The 13,336-nt window shown below is 38.1% G+C and overlaps 1 protein-coding gene across 4 annotated transcripts in view; it reads right to left on the bottom strand.

Annotated features, from left to right (window-relative positions):
• The window catches only part of BLM (BLM RecQ like helicase), a 77,202-nt gene extending 64,699 nt beyond the window's left edge, over window positions 1-12,503 (bottom strand). For 2 of the 4 annotated variants that reach the window (XM_017643353.3, XM_037000502.2), the window contains exon 1: window positions 12,397-12,501. The gene's annotated coding sequence lies outside the window, so the exon portion shown is untranslated. Of the gene's footprint in view, window positions 1-12,396 lie in introns of all 4 variants that reach the window. The other 2 variants (XM_073227217.1, XM_017643354.3) reach the window with 2 other exon arrangements.
• Window positions 12,504-13,336: the final 833 nt, after the last annotated feature.

Genomic DNA, 13,336 nt, shown 5'->3' with positions numbered 1-13,336 from the left:
TTTCCCAACTTTTTAACTGGGTTATTTATTTGTTTTAAAGAACCGCAGGCATTCTTTACCTGGACGAGGGGAAAGGGCGCAAGAGGGAGGCATAACACAGAGGCACGAGGAAACTTCTGGGAGAGACAGGTATTCTCATTACCTGCTTATAGTGATAATATCACATATTTGTCAAAACTGATCAAATTATACACTTTAAATATGCAGTTTACTGAGATCAACTGTTGCTTAAAAAAAAAAACCCAAAGAACATCTAGAAGACTTAAAAATGTTTTGGAGATTTTACTTCACTTTAGCCCTTCAACAACTAGACACCAAGGCTAAACTAATAATTATAGTGATAGATAATTAATAAAAGAAAGAATTTGGAAGTTTTCTTTCATTATTTATGCCTTATGCTCTGAAACAATTTATTTAGCATTGGGATTATCTGGACTCTTAAAGTTTGGCAGAAGTTCCCTGTGAAACCATTTGAATCCAGAGGTTTTTGTTTTCAATGGGATAATTCTTTCTTATATTTATTCTATGAAAATTGAGCTATTTAATTCCAAACTTTATTGGTGTCAATTTTGGTAAACTGTATTTTCCTAAATAATTATCCACTTTGAAGTAGAGCAGGGATATGGTACAAGCATCATGATTAACTTTTCCTGCCTATCATGAAAAATGCCAAGATATAAACTATACAGTGAGAACAGGAGGGACTCCATCTTAAGGCTAAGATTCCATTTAAAAAATGAGGGAGTTAGGAGGTAAGATTCCTAACATATTCTTTGGTAATCAGACAATAACCCACCCTATCTTAGGGCAGAGAAAGCAGCCCTAACTGATACGTCCCAGTGCCTGAGGGTAACCAGTCTTTAAAAAAAAAACAGTATCAATAAATTTCTTGTATTAAGGAGAAGAACAGTATCAATAAATTCCTTGTATTAAGTTTATCTTACAGAATTATCTAGAGGACTGACTGTGGATCGTGACATAATGTCTCTCACTGGAGAGAGACATTATAGACCACAAGACAAGCCTACACTCAACTCCTTTTCCCCACCCTTTGCCCCATTCTTGAAAGCCTTAAAAGACAGAATTGTAAGCCCTTACGTGCACCTCCTTTCTGAGGGTGCCCACACTCACTTTTCTTCGAGTGCGTACTTTTTAAATAAAGCCTTCTCACTGCTCAACTTACTGTGTTTTGTCTCTGCACTCTTCCAGTGGTGTCTTTGTCACTTTTCTATTTCATTCTATTTTCCAGACTTAAGCACAAGTCTTCATTCTGTCTCTGTTCTATTCCAGATAAGTAGGGAGAGGCTATTGAGAGCTCTGATGTGGGCTTGTAAATTCCTGTCACCTCGGTGACCTGGCCAGGACTGTGGCCGTACAATCATGCTCCTTAGTAGCCTGCCTTTCTTTGCCTTTGGGAAGTTCTCAGAATATAATCTCACTCCATCCAGGGCTCTGTGGCTCCCCCAAATCCTGGGGTGGTAGGAGCTTAGTTCTTATGCCATGCAGATCCAAGTGAACACTGGATGCCAGGTGACTCTGGCTTCAGGAGTTAGCAAGGGAATTGTCCTATTCTGAGCAGGAGTTTAACGAGCTTCCTTTCCTTTCTCTGCTCTTCCTTGCGCGCTGCTTGCCTGCAAGGCAGCTGCCATTCCCATTCCCTGCTACTCTTGCTTTAATGAATTCCTTCCTTACCTACATTCCTCTGACCTGCTCGAGAATTCTCTTTCAGAGTCAAGAACCCTCCCCCATCCAGGTTGAGGTTTCACTTCGTGCTTCACTTAGTGAGCAGGGAGAGGCCTCACCAGACCCAGCTGCCCAGTAACAATTTCATTTGAATCTCATAGAGATGTGCAAATTAATTTTGTTTTAAAAATATTTCCTCTATGTCAATGGTTTTTTCCACTTGTCATTTGTGATTTTGTATTTGTGAGTTTTCCTTATTTTCTTAAGTTAGCTATTAGTTTGGTTTGTTAAATTCTTCAAGATACAAGATTTCAATTTAATAATCAGATGTTTTTCTGTTCTGTATCTCATTAATATCTGTTTCTGTCTTACTATTTTTTAATTTATTGTGCTTTCTTTTGGTTTACTTTGTTCTTTCTCTGACTTTTTAAGTTTGGAATTTACTTTGTTTCTTTTCCTTCCTTCCTTCCTTCATTTATAATGTGTTTAAGGCAATAAATTTCCCCTGACCACTGTTTCACATGTAGCTTATGATTTCATTTCATTAATTTTCAGGAATCCTTTATTTCAGTTGTATTTCCCTTGCATCCAACAGTTCTTTAATAAAAGTTTTAAATTTTCCAGATACAAGGGATTTTTGCTGTTTTTACATTTTATATTAAATTTCTAGTTTTGTTGTATAGTGTCAGGACTATATTTTTACTTTATGGAAATCACTAATATTTTCTTTGTGACCTAACATATCAAGTATTTTTATATGTTGTAAATATAAATGTAAATAGACTAGAGAAGAATATTATTGCTATACTAATCCTGCAACTTTTCCACAAGTTTTTAATTTTTCAAAGTTAAAAAGAGAGAGAGATCCAAAAAATCCCTACATTTGGAAATAAGTATTAAGGCACACCTCGGAGGTATTATGGGTCCAATTCCAGACCACTGCAACAAAGCAAAAACTGCAGTAAATGAATCAAATGAATTTTCTGGTTTCTAGTGTATAAAGAAGTTATGTCTATACTATACTATAGTCTGTTAAGTGTGCAATAGTATGTCTAAAAAAAGCACATAATTTAAAAAATATTGCTGAAAAATGCTAATCATCTGAGCTTTCAGTGAGTCATAATCACTAATCATAGATCATCACAACCAATATAATGAAAAAGTAAGATATTGCAAAAATTAACAAAATGTGACAGAGACACAAAGTTGGAAAAATGACACTGATATACTTGCTCAATGCATAAACCTTCAATTTGGAAAAAATGCATTACCTTCAAAGAACAATAAAAGGAGGTATGCCTGTTCTAATAAATGACCCATGGATCAAATCAAGTATCTTATTTCATTTAATACAGTGAGTGTTAGGATACATTTTGAGCCAAAAACAATTAAAGTCTACATATAATACTTGTGATATTTGACTGAAGAAGTAGTTACAGAGAAATGTAGCCTTAGTTATTAGAAAAGAAAGCTGAAAATTAGTGAGCAGAAAACATCTAATGAAGCTAGTAAAACAAAGTAAGCCTGATGAAAAGAGAAAGAAGTTATAAAGAGCTAAAAATAAGAGAGGATCAATAAGCTGAAAGTTTGTTCTGTGAAAAGAATTATCAAGAATGACAAAAGGCACAAATAAATCATTAACAGGACCAAAAAAAAGAGACTTAACTGCATACACTACAGGCATTAAAATATTATAAAATACGAAAATTTTTGAATCAATAAACTTTTAAATTTAAATGAAATAAATTGCTTTAAAAATTAATTTATCAAAACTCATTAGAAAATAAACAGAGATTGCAGTTTTATCCACAGCACTCCTCTGAAGCAATGGAGAACTGGGTCTTTGCAGAGTTTGGTGGGCAAGGCAGGTGCAGGTCATCCCAATGCCCAAGGCCCGGTGGCTACAGGGGACTCCTCCCAGGTGCCTCCTAATCACACCTGGACCCCTGCAAGCAATCACCTCAAGCATCTTTTCCAACCATAGTGGTATGAAACTGGACATCAGTTATGAGAAAATAATGGAAAAAATACAAACACATGGAGGCTAAACCACAAGCTATTGAACAAAAAATGGGTAAATGAACAAATCAGTGAGGAAATAAAAAAATTGCAAGAGAATAAGAAAAATAGAACCACAACAGTTCAAGATCTTACTGATGCAGCAAAAGCAGTTCTAAGATGGAAATGTATACTGATAGAGGCCTACATGAAGAAATAAGAAAAACATTAAATAAATCTAAACTTAGCCCTAAAGGAACTCATAAAAGAAAAAACAAAACTCAGTGTTAGTGGAAGGAAGTAGTTAAGATCAGAGTGGAAATAAATAAAATATGGTTTTAAATAAATAACAGAAAAGATCGATGAAACCAAGAGTTGATTCTTTGAGAAGATTAAACAGAATTGATAAACCTTTAGCCAATTCTCAAGAAAAATGAGGACTCAAATGAAATTAGAAATGAAAGGAGAAGTTACAACCAAAAGAACACAAATACAAAAGATTTTAAGATTTCTAAGATTTTTTTCCCCAACAAATTGGACAACATAGAAAACATGGTTAAATTCTGAGAAACATACAATCTTCCAAGACTGAACCAAGAAGAATTAGAAAATCTGAACAAATGTATTACTAGTAATTAAATTGAATGAATTTAAAAATCCCCAACAAACAAATGTCTAGAACTAGATGGTTTCAAGGTGAATTCCACCAAACATTTAAAGAAGGGTTAATACCTATCCTTCTCAAACTATTCCAAAATATAGAAGAGGAAAGAATGCTTTCCAGTTCATTCTATGATGCCAGCATTACCCTAATACCAAAACCAAAGACACTATAAATTACACTTCAATGTCCCTGATGAACATAGATGCAACTATCCTCAAATGGTTTTAGCAAACTCAACTCAAAGGTACAATAAAAGAATCACTGACCATGATCAAATGGGATTTATTCCAGAGATGCAAGGATGGTTCAATACCTGCCAATCAATGTGATATATCATTCTACAATAGAAAGGTAATGTGAGCCTCACTAGCAATATTATATATTCTAGTAGCCACATGAAAAGGTTAGAAGAAACAGAATAAATTATTTTTATATATTTTTACATAAAATATCCAAAATATTTCAGTAAGAAATTAATAAAAATTATTCAGGAGATAGCTTACATTCTTTTTCATACTAAGGCTTTGAGATCCAGTGTGAATTTTATACTAACAGCAACATCTCAATTCAGACTGGCTACATTTCATTTGTTTGACAGCCATATGGAGTGAATGGGTCCTCTTTTTGGACAGAGCAGACTTACAACATTAGATTCAAAGCTTCTTGAGCAACTCATAGAATTAGCAAAGGCTGATCCAAAGTATATAATTGAGTTTTAAAACAATATTATTTTAAAATTATTATTGAGGTAAAAGTGGTATATATTATACAAATATCCAATATTATAAGGTGTCCAACATCATAACTGAACATCTCTATGCACTACACAGTGATCACCACCAAAAGGCTAGTTACCATCCATCACCATACAACTGACCCCCTCCACCCATTTCCCTGACACCCTAATCCACTTTACCTCTGGTAACTATCAATCTTAAGACAGTATTATGTATTTTGATGGACTTAAAATGACAAAGTTATTAGAGCACTGTATGTTTTCATGTGTAAAATAATATTTATTTAAGACTGTGGGGAAAAATTTATAATTCTTTTTTTTAACCATTCAGTTTAATAAAGATTAATAGGGATGCTGCAGAGCTGACTGACACTATATAAAAGAACTCATAGAACAAGGACCATGGAAAGAGATTCTAGTATAAATATTTACGGAAGACAGGAAACTGTTCCAGAGAACACTGTAGTTTTAGTAATCTTTTCTCTGCTGAAATAAGGTCTTCCCACAAAAATTAGTCCAAACACATGAATTTTCATTAAGCCAACAGTCCAGGAATACATGCACATACATGTTTTTCCTAATAGTCATTAGTTTGTCATTGCAAATTCCAGATTATCTTAATATTGATTTAAATGACAGCATTCTAAAATCTTCACTACTTTTTAAATGATGCTTTTATACTGAATTCTATGTCAGCATCTTCTTTTACGAAGTAATAGTCAATCTAATATTCACAATAAGGAAAAAGGCAAATAAGTGAAAATAAATGCTTCAGTTTAGGGGTAATGGCTCACCTGTTCATTATGAAACAAATACCTTAGACCTTTGCACTTCCACACATAAATTAAGGTGAAGTTGTTCTGATCAGACTGAATCTTTTGAGAACCACAGGCTCAAAATGGAGTATGCTGGGCCAAGTCACCAAACAGGGCTTACAACCTAACCGACTGCAGTTTCAAATTCCCCCGAAAATATAGTCTTTAATGAGTCAGTCAGGATTTTTCAGTCAACATCAGTAAGGCTACCTGTCACAGGGGTCTTCTCCATTCTCTAAAGGAAGATGAGGTAATCCACCTAACAAGACCCTTCTGTCCCCAAAGGAAGGTGGCCTCACCCCAAATAATCCTTTTATGTCTTATGACTTCCTCGTCCTGCTTTAAAAACCATGGCCAATCTGTAGCCCTTTGGAGCACACCTCATTTGCTAGATGGAATGCTGCCCAGTCATGAATCAATTAATAAAGCCAATTAGATCTTTAAAACTTAAAACAAAACAAAACAAAACCCAGAAAACCTAAAAGCCTTGCACCCATTTAAAAGAAATAACTGTGGTCAATAATCTACCTATAAAGATAGCATCAAGATACAAGAGTGTTTATAGGTGAATTCTTCTGAGCACTTATAGCAATTAGAATATTTCAATTTTGTATGGACAATTCCAACTTCCCAGTTGACTCTATGAGGCTAGCATAATCCTTATGCTGAACTCTACAAGAGCAGTTTAACAGCGAAAACTATAGGCTACTTCTCGTTCATAAATGTAGCTGCAAAAAATCCCAAACAATGTATTAACAAACAAAAACCAGCCATGTATTTAAATACACTATGACCAAGTTGTATTGTCTCAGGAATGCAAGGTTGGTTCAACCTTTTAAATCAATTAAGAAAATTTACAACACTATTAAAGCAGAAAAAAAATCGTATGATTTTTCTCAGGAGCTGCAGAATAAGCATATGATGAAATCAAATATTCATTCACAATGAAATCCATTTGTGATGAAAACTTATCAAATAAGGCAAAGAAAGGAGCTTTCCTAACCCTACAAAGAGGATATATATTAAAAAAAAATAAACAAACCTACAAAAGTGAAATTTAGAAAGCTTTTCCCTTTAGATCACAAACAGTACAAGGATGCTTACTCTATTTCTATATGAATAAGCACTGCAAGTCCAGGCCAGAGTAGTAAAGTAAGAACAATTAAAGAAAAGGTATGAGGACTAGAAAGAAGCAAAACCATAAATATTCACAGATGTGATACAACTGTGTATAACATCTCAAATAATCTTTCTCAAAGTTAAAATTCTTAAGTGAGTGTGATAGGAAGAATAATGCATCCTGCCCCCAAGATGTCTGTGAACTAATGCTTGGCAGCTGTGAATATGTTAGGTGACATGGCAAAGACAAATTACTGTTGCAGATGTAATTAAGGTTGCTGATCAACTGACCTTAATATAGGAAGATTATTCTGGATTATATAGGTGTGCCTTAATGTAATTACAAGCGTCCTTTTAAGTGGAAGAGAGAATCAGACTACAGAACCAGAGACATGGCAGCATGAGATGGATTCAGCCTAAAATTGCTGGCTTTGGTAAAGGGAGAGAAAAGCCTCAAGAAGCTGAGAGGGGCAAGGAAGCCCAGTCTCCCCTAGAGCCTCCGGAAAAGACCCAGTCCTGCCAACACCTTAATTTAACCTAATGAGACTCCTGAGAACTTCAGAAATACAGAACCGTAAAATAATAAATCTGTAGCCACTGAATTCGTGGTAATTTGCTCCAGCAGTCATAGAAGACTAATGCAGTGAGCTTAGGAAGACTGCTGGATATGGGACCAATATACAAAAATTGCTTCAATCTACATACACCATCAACAAATAGAAAATGAAATTTCAGAAAACCTACCATTTACAATGGCATAAAAAATTTAAAAAGCAAGAAATATATCTAACAAACTATATCCATTCAGAAAACTAAACAATCATTAAGATAAATTAAGGAGTAGACATTTGAACCATATTTATAAGACAGTTTTGCAAGATGCCAATTCTCCCCAAATTGATCTATAACTTGATGCAATTCTGATTAAAATTCTAATTTTTTTCCCTTAGAGGGACTTAATAACTGAGTGTAAAATTTACGTGAAGATGCAAAATCCCCCAAACAGCCAAGAGATTCCTGAAAAACTGAGATGAGATTTGCTCTGCCAGACTATATAAAGACTTAATAAAAAAATACTTTAAAAACATGAGGTTTTGGTGCAAGGATAAGCAAACAGACCAGTGTAAGAGAATGAAGAACCCAGAAACACGCCCCTACAAACACGTGATATAAGACAAAAATGACATTGCAGAGCACGAGGGGAAGAAGTCTTTCTAGTAACTGGTCCTGGGACACACGGGGAAGAAACCAAATTTAAACCCCCCTTCACTCTATTTACATGAATCATTTTCATCTGAACTGCAGATCTAAACATAAAGGGCAAAACAAAAAGTTTCTGGAAAATAATATGGAAGATTAATTTCATAACCTCCAAGAAATTTTGAAATTTCTCAAACAAAATACAGAAAGCACTAATAAAAAAGAAAAAGACTGAAAGATTGGATTACATTTTAATTAAGAATCTTTTGTGTGTCAAATTGCTTACAACAGCAGTAAAATTATTGGGACACCTGAATGTAAAGAAAAGTAGGGTACGGATTAGCACAAAAGTCAGGATAATGGTTATCTTTGGGGTAGAGGATGACGTTGGGTATTCAGGGGTCTTCTGAGGGTGTTAGCAGTGTTTGGTTTCTTACCTGGGATACAGCTACAGGGGTGTTTGCTCTGATAAATATGTCATTAAGCTGCTGTTTTAGGGGTCCTCAGAGACCACTACCTCATGGTTAGCGATTCACTAGAACAACTCACTGAACTCAGCATATATCCTCATGGCTAAGATTTACCACAGCAACAACAGTAAGGACACCAGCCAGATCAGCAAGAGGAAAAGACCCATGAGGTGGAGTCTCCGAATCCACGTGCTGGCTTCCTATACCCTCCTCCTCACAGGAGAGCACATTCTCTCTTAATGAAAATGCAGCTACATGTGTGTAATGTTTCTGCCCCAGGAAATCCATTAGAGACTCCGAGTCTGGGGTTTTTACTGTGGGTTGTTCACATGGAAACCCTCTGCCCACCAAAATTTCAGACTCTCAGAGTGAAGGCAGGTGTTAGTGCCCCAGGCAGGCAAATAAACCTTATCAGTTAGGAAAGGTTTCAAAGGCTTAAGTTTCCAGACACCAACCAAGGGCCAACAGGTCTCTCTGAAGACAACAGTCGCAGGCCTATTATGTTAACTCTTTCTGGACGGATTATAGAGATGTTCTTTTCACTTATTTCTATGAAATATAGCATATATACTTCATAATAAAGTATGCTGAAAAGCCAGAGTATAACCTGCAATATATAACTGACAAATTACTAATATTCAGAATGTGAAACTAACTTTTACAAAAAAGAGGAAATAATCTATAAACACAACTAAGTGCTCAACCTCACTAATAATCCAGGGAATTAAGACCACAAGAAACTACTACTATACACACACCTACCAGGTAGGCAAAAATTAAAAACACAGTATCAAATATTACTGAGGATGTGGAACAATGGAAACCTAATACACTGGTAGGGGCACAACCACTTTTGAAAACAATTTGGCATTTATACAGGAAAGTAAAACATACACTAAAACTTCTACTCTTAGTTATATACAAACTTATGAGCATGTGCACCGGGCCATATGCACAAGAACATTCACAGCAACATTAATAGCCAAAAACTGAAACCAACCCAAATGCCATCAAAAGCAGAATGGATAAACTGTGCACGATCATACAATGGAATCTTCTATAGCAATAAAAGAAGTCATTAAAAATGTTTAAAACCTACATCGACAATATGGGAAGAGTCTCACAAACATAATGTTGAATCAAACAAGAAAGACAAATACATAAAATATCATCCCATTTATAGAATTCAAAACCAGGCAAAACTGAACTACATTAATTATGGATGCATACACGGGGTAAATATTGAAGACAGGAACATTTTCACAAAATCAGGAGAACAGTTATCTCTAGTGTGGGGAGGAGCTCATCATGAGGGAAACCCCCTTTTGGGGTCCCAGTAATGTCCTGTGTCTTGATCTGGATGTTGATTATGTGTAATTATAGTTGTATAATTACTCTTCCCATTTACACAGTAAAATGTTTAATGTGTAATGCATACTGTGATAATTTACAAGATAAATGACAACCATGCAGACTGAGTAGCTACTGGAATAATTTAATTTGATAAAACACTAAATTTTAAGTACATTATGGTTACAGCTATCCAAGAAATTTATAAAGCTAAAATTTCAAAAGGACTTACGAAAAATGAAAACTGAAGTGACTGAAAGATAGGATTATGATTGCAGTATTTTTCTTGATATTAAGTATATGTTTCTTTAAGATAGAGGAATTTTTAAACAAAGTAAACTCAATAGTGCCTTGCCATTCTTGGGAACAAAGTCCCTAAGCTGAAACCCCGAAGTTCCATAGCTGACTTCCACTTGTATTTTTCACTCAGGTTTGGCATCATGCTAGGCAATGGGGCAGAGATGGGCAAGACATAATTCCTCCCTTCAGTGAGCTTCGGGGCTGGCAGGAAAGACACATGTCAACAAATAATTATAATGCAGTGAGGTAAGTTCTAGAACAAAGTCTGTTTTTAAAAGTCTGTGTCATCCTAGATAAAGGAAACTTTTGGGAAAATCATAGAGCTTTCCAGAGAACTCTGAATTGGATCTTGAAGGACAGGTGGAACCCTACAGACAGGGTGAAGGATGCACTATTTGTGCAAAGCCTGAGGTGGAACAGCAGTTGGTTAGAGGAGACTGCTCAAAGGCCTTGTGTGCTGTGCAAAAGGCAATGGCACAAGGGCTTTCAGCATTTAGTTCACAAGAGGATTTTGCAATTATCTTGGACCCTTTCTTCCCTTAAAAGAAATATATATATAAAAAAGGCTATATATTTAATACATTTAGTATTATATGTAATAAATGTTTGACTTTATACTGAAAAGTACAGAAAACAGAATGATACCCATGTACCCCACCCACCAAATTTAAGAAGTTAAATTCTGTCCTATTTCTCTTGAAAAGACATAAAATATTTCAGATGTATTTAAAATTCCACTCATCCCCTTATCTCCTTCCTTTCCCTCTCTCCTCATAGAACACTGACTACCCTACAGTGGGTAAGTATGGTTTTCCCGCAAACTGTTTTTACTATATTATCTGACACTGTAGTCTTCGCCCACTTTTTAAACTGAGTTTCCTCGACTGCAAAATGAAGGCAATAGCTACCTCTCCCGGTTACTGGGAGGATTAGAAATAATATGTATACGGTGGCTATATCATAGTGACTGTTACTGAAAACAACTCAAGACCCAGAAATTTCGTTTCCTCCAGACTGTAAGCTACTTTCTGACAGCGGTCCAGCTAACAAAACGGTTCAATTTAATTTTATTTACGCTTCTCTATACGGAATACTTCTGCTTCACCCATTCTCAAACTTCTGCTCTCAGTTTCTCCCATTACCACCCCTTAATGTTGACGGGGGCACAGAAGTGCCATTTATCTACATTGGTGGCATTAGGAGCTGTCAGATGCCTGCTCCGTTTCAGGCCTTTAAGGTGTCCACAATTCTGAGTGCGGAGGGCAGGTGAGGGGTCTGGGAGAAAGCCTGGCGTTGTGGAAGATGCTTTGGAGTCAGGCAGCTCTTAGTTCAAATCCCATCTCTGCACTTAATCACCAAATGCCCTTTCAACACAGAGACAACATCTTTGTGCTTCAGACTCTCCCTGTCCAAATGAGGACAATCTTACCCACTTCTCTTACCCAGGTGACTATAATGATGAGAACAGAACCCTTACTATGTACCACGTGCTCTCTGAGGCACTTACTGCATATATTAAGTTGTTTATTCCTAACAAAAACTCCACGTTGTAGAAGAGATCATCTCCCCCATATGACAGGACACCGAGACACTTAGTTTAGGCACCGTGGAGAGTCACAGAGCCAGTATGTGGAAGAGCTGGGATTCGAACCCAGGCGGTCTGAGGCCGGAGACGCCCCTGGCCACTTCTGCAGGGGTACTTGAGGATAATGGCAAGATAACGGGTGCCGAGCACGGGGCACACGGCAGCCCGGCTCTGGGGGGGAGGCCGCAAAACAGTTCTGGCTCTCCCTCAGGAGGGCGTCGGAGAAGGGCCAGAGCTCCGGGCCGGGGTTTCGGTACCGGGCCCGGGCGGCAGGCAGGCTCACCCCGCCCCCAGGCCCGCTTCCCCGCCGAGGACTCGGGTGCCGCTGTGCTCTGCTCTGCTCCAGGCTGCCCGCAGTGGCAGGGGGCTCAGGGGGCGCGGCGGGACCGGGTCGGGCGACCGAGGCACCGGCGAGCCTTTCTGCGGGCCCGGGCCGGGGGACAGCGCCCATCCGTACGTCAGGGTGCCGCACTCACCTCGGCCGCAGGCTCCCAGCGACCGGAACGGAGCCCGAACTCCCCGCGCCGCCTCGGATGTTCCCGCGTCACGCGCCGCTCACTTCGCGCCGAAGTCGGAGGATTCCGATTGGCTGCGTCCTGAGGAAGCCAACCAGTACCGTCGCCCTGTGAGCCTGTCCCCGCCCAGTGGCCGCTGGGGCGGACTTCCCGTACGGCTGCGGTGGGTCACGTGTTCCCACAGCCCAATCAGAGTCCGGAACTCTGTAAGTAAGGTCAGGTGACTACGATTAAACCCCGGGCTTCCGGCTCCCGTTCGGTTTTTGTGCAAGTGTGACTCGGTGCTCGTAAACGTTGTAGGTTAAACTGGCGGCTACTGGGGGACCGTGGTGGGTCTGAACTACCCCGGAGTTTGAAAGCAGCCTCAGACTTCACGTTTCCCACAGGCCAAGGCTGGGGCCCCTTTCCCTTTGATTCCCTCTTTCCTTCCTTGGGCCAGATATTACTTTGTTGTCATTCCTTCCTATTACTCTTCTAAGAAAAATTGAAAGTCTCTTTTATTTGTGAAATCTGATTTTTAAATATTACAAAAACAAAACTGCGAAACAAAACACTGTTGTTAAATTATTCTCTATAGGAAAAAGCTAGCAGTTTTTAATAACAAAATGGGCAAATAGGAAGCAGAGTAGAGACAAAATACAAGACATGAAAAATCTACCAAAAGAATACCAAGATACCACCCAGATGATGAGTGGGGTCCTCTCAGAGCTCAACGAGGGGTGACATCCACTGAAATTGGGGCTCACTGCCTGAATTCCCCTGTTGCTTTCTTCTTGATTGTCCTTTGACTCTCTAGCGCCAGGCCTAGCACGCGACCCTGGAGAACGTGCTCACAGAACAGTCTGTTAGACGGTTGTGGAGGAGGCAGACGCCTGTACACTGATAATAACACAAGTGATAA

The sequence above is a fragment of the Manis javanica genome, chromosome 18 (assembly GCF_040802235.1).
Source record: "Manis javanica isolate MJ-LG chromosome 18, MJ_LKY, whole genome shotgun sequence".
Taxonomy (NCBI): domain Eukaryota; kingdom Metazoa; phylum Chordata; class Mammalia; order Pholidota; family Manidae; genus Manis; species Manis javanica.
Note: the sequence above shows the minus strand (reverse complement) of the source record. Positions and strands in the feature narration are given on the sequence as shown.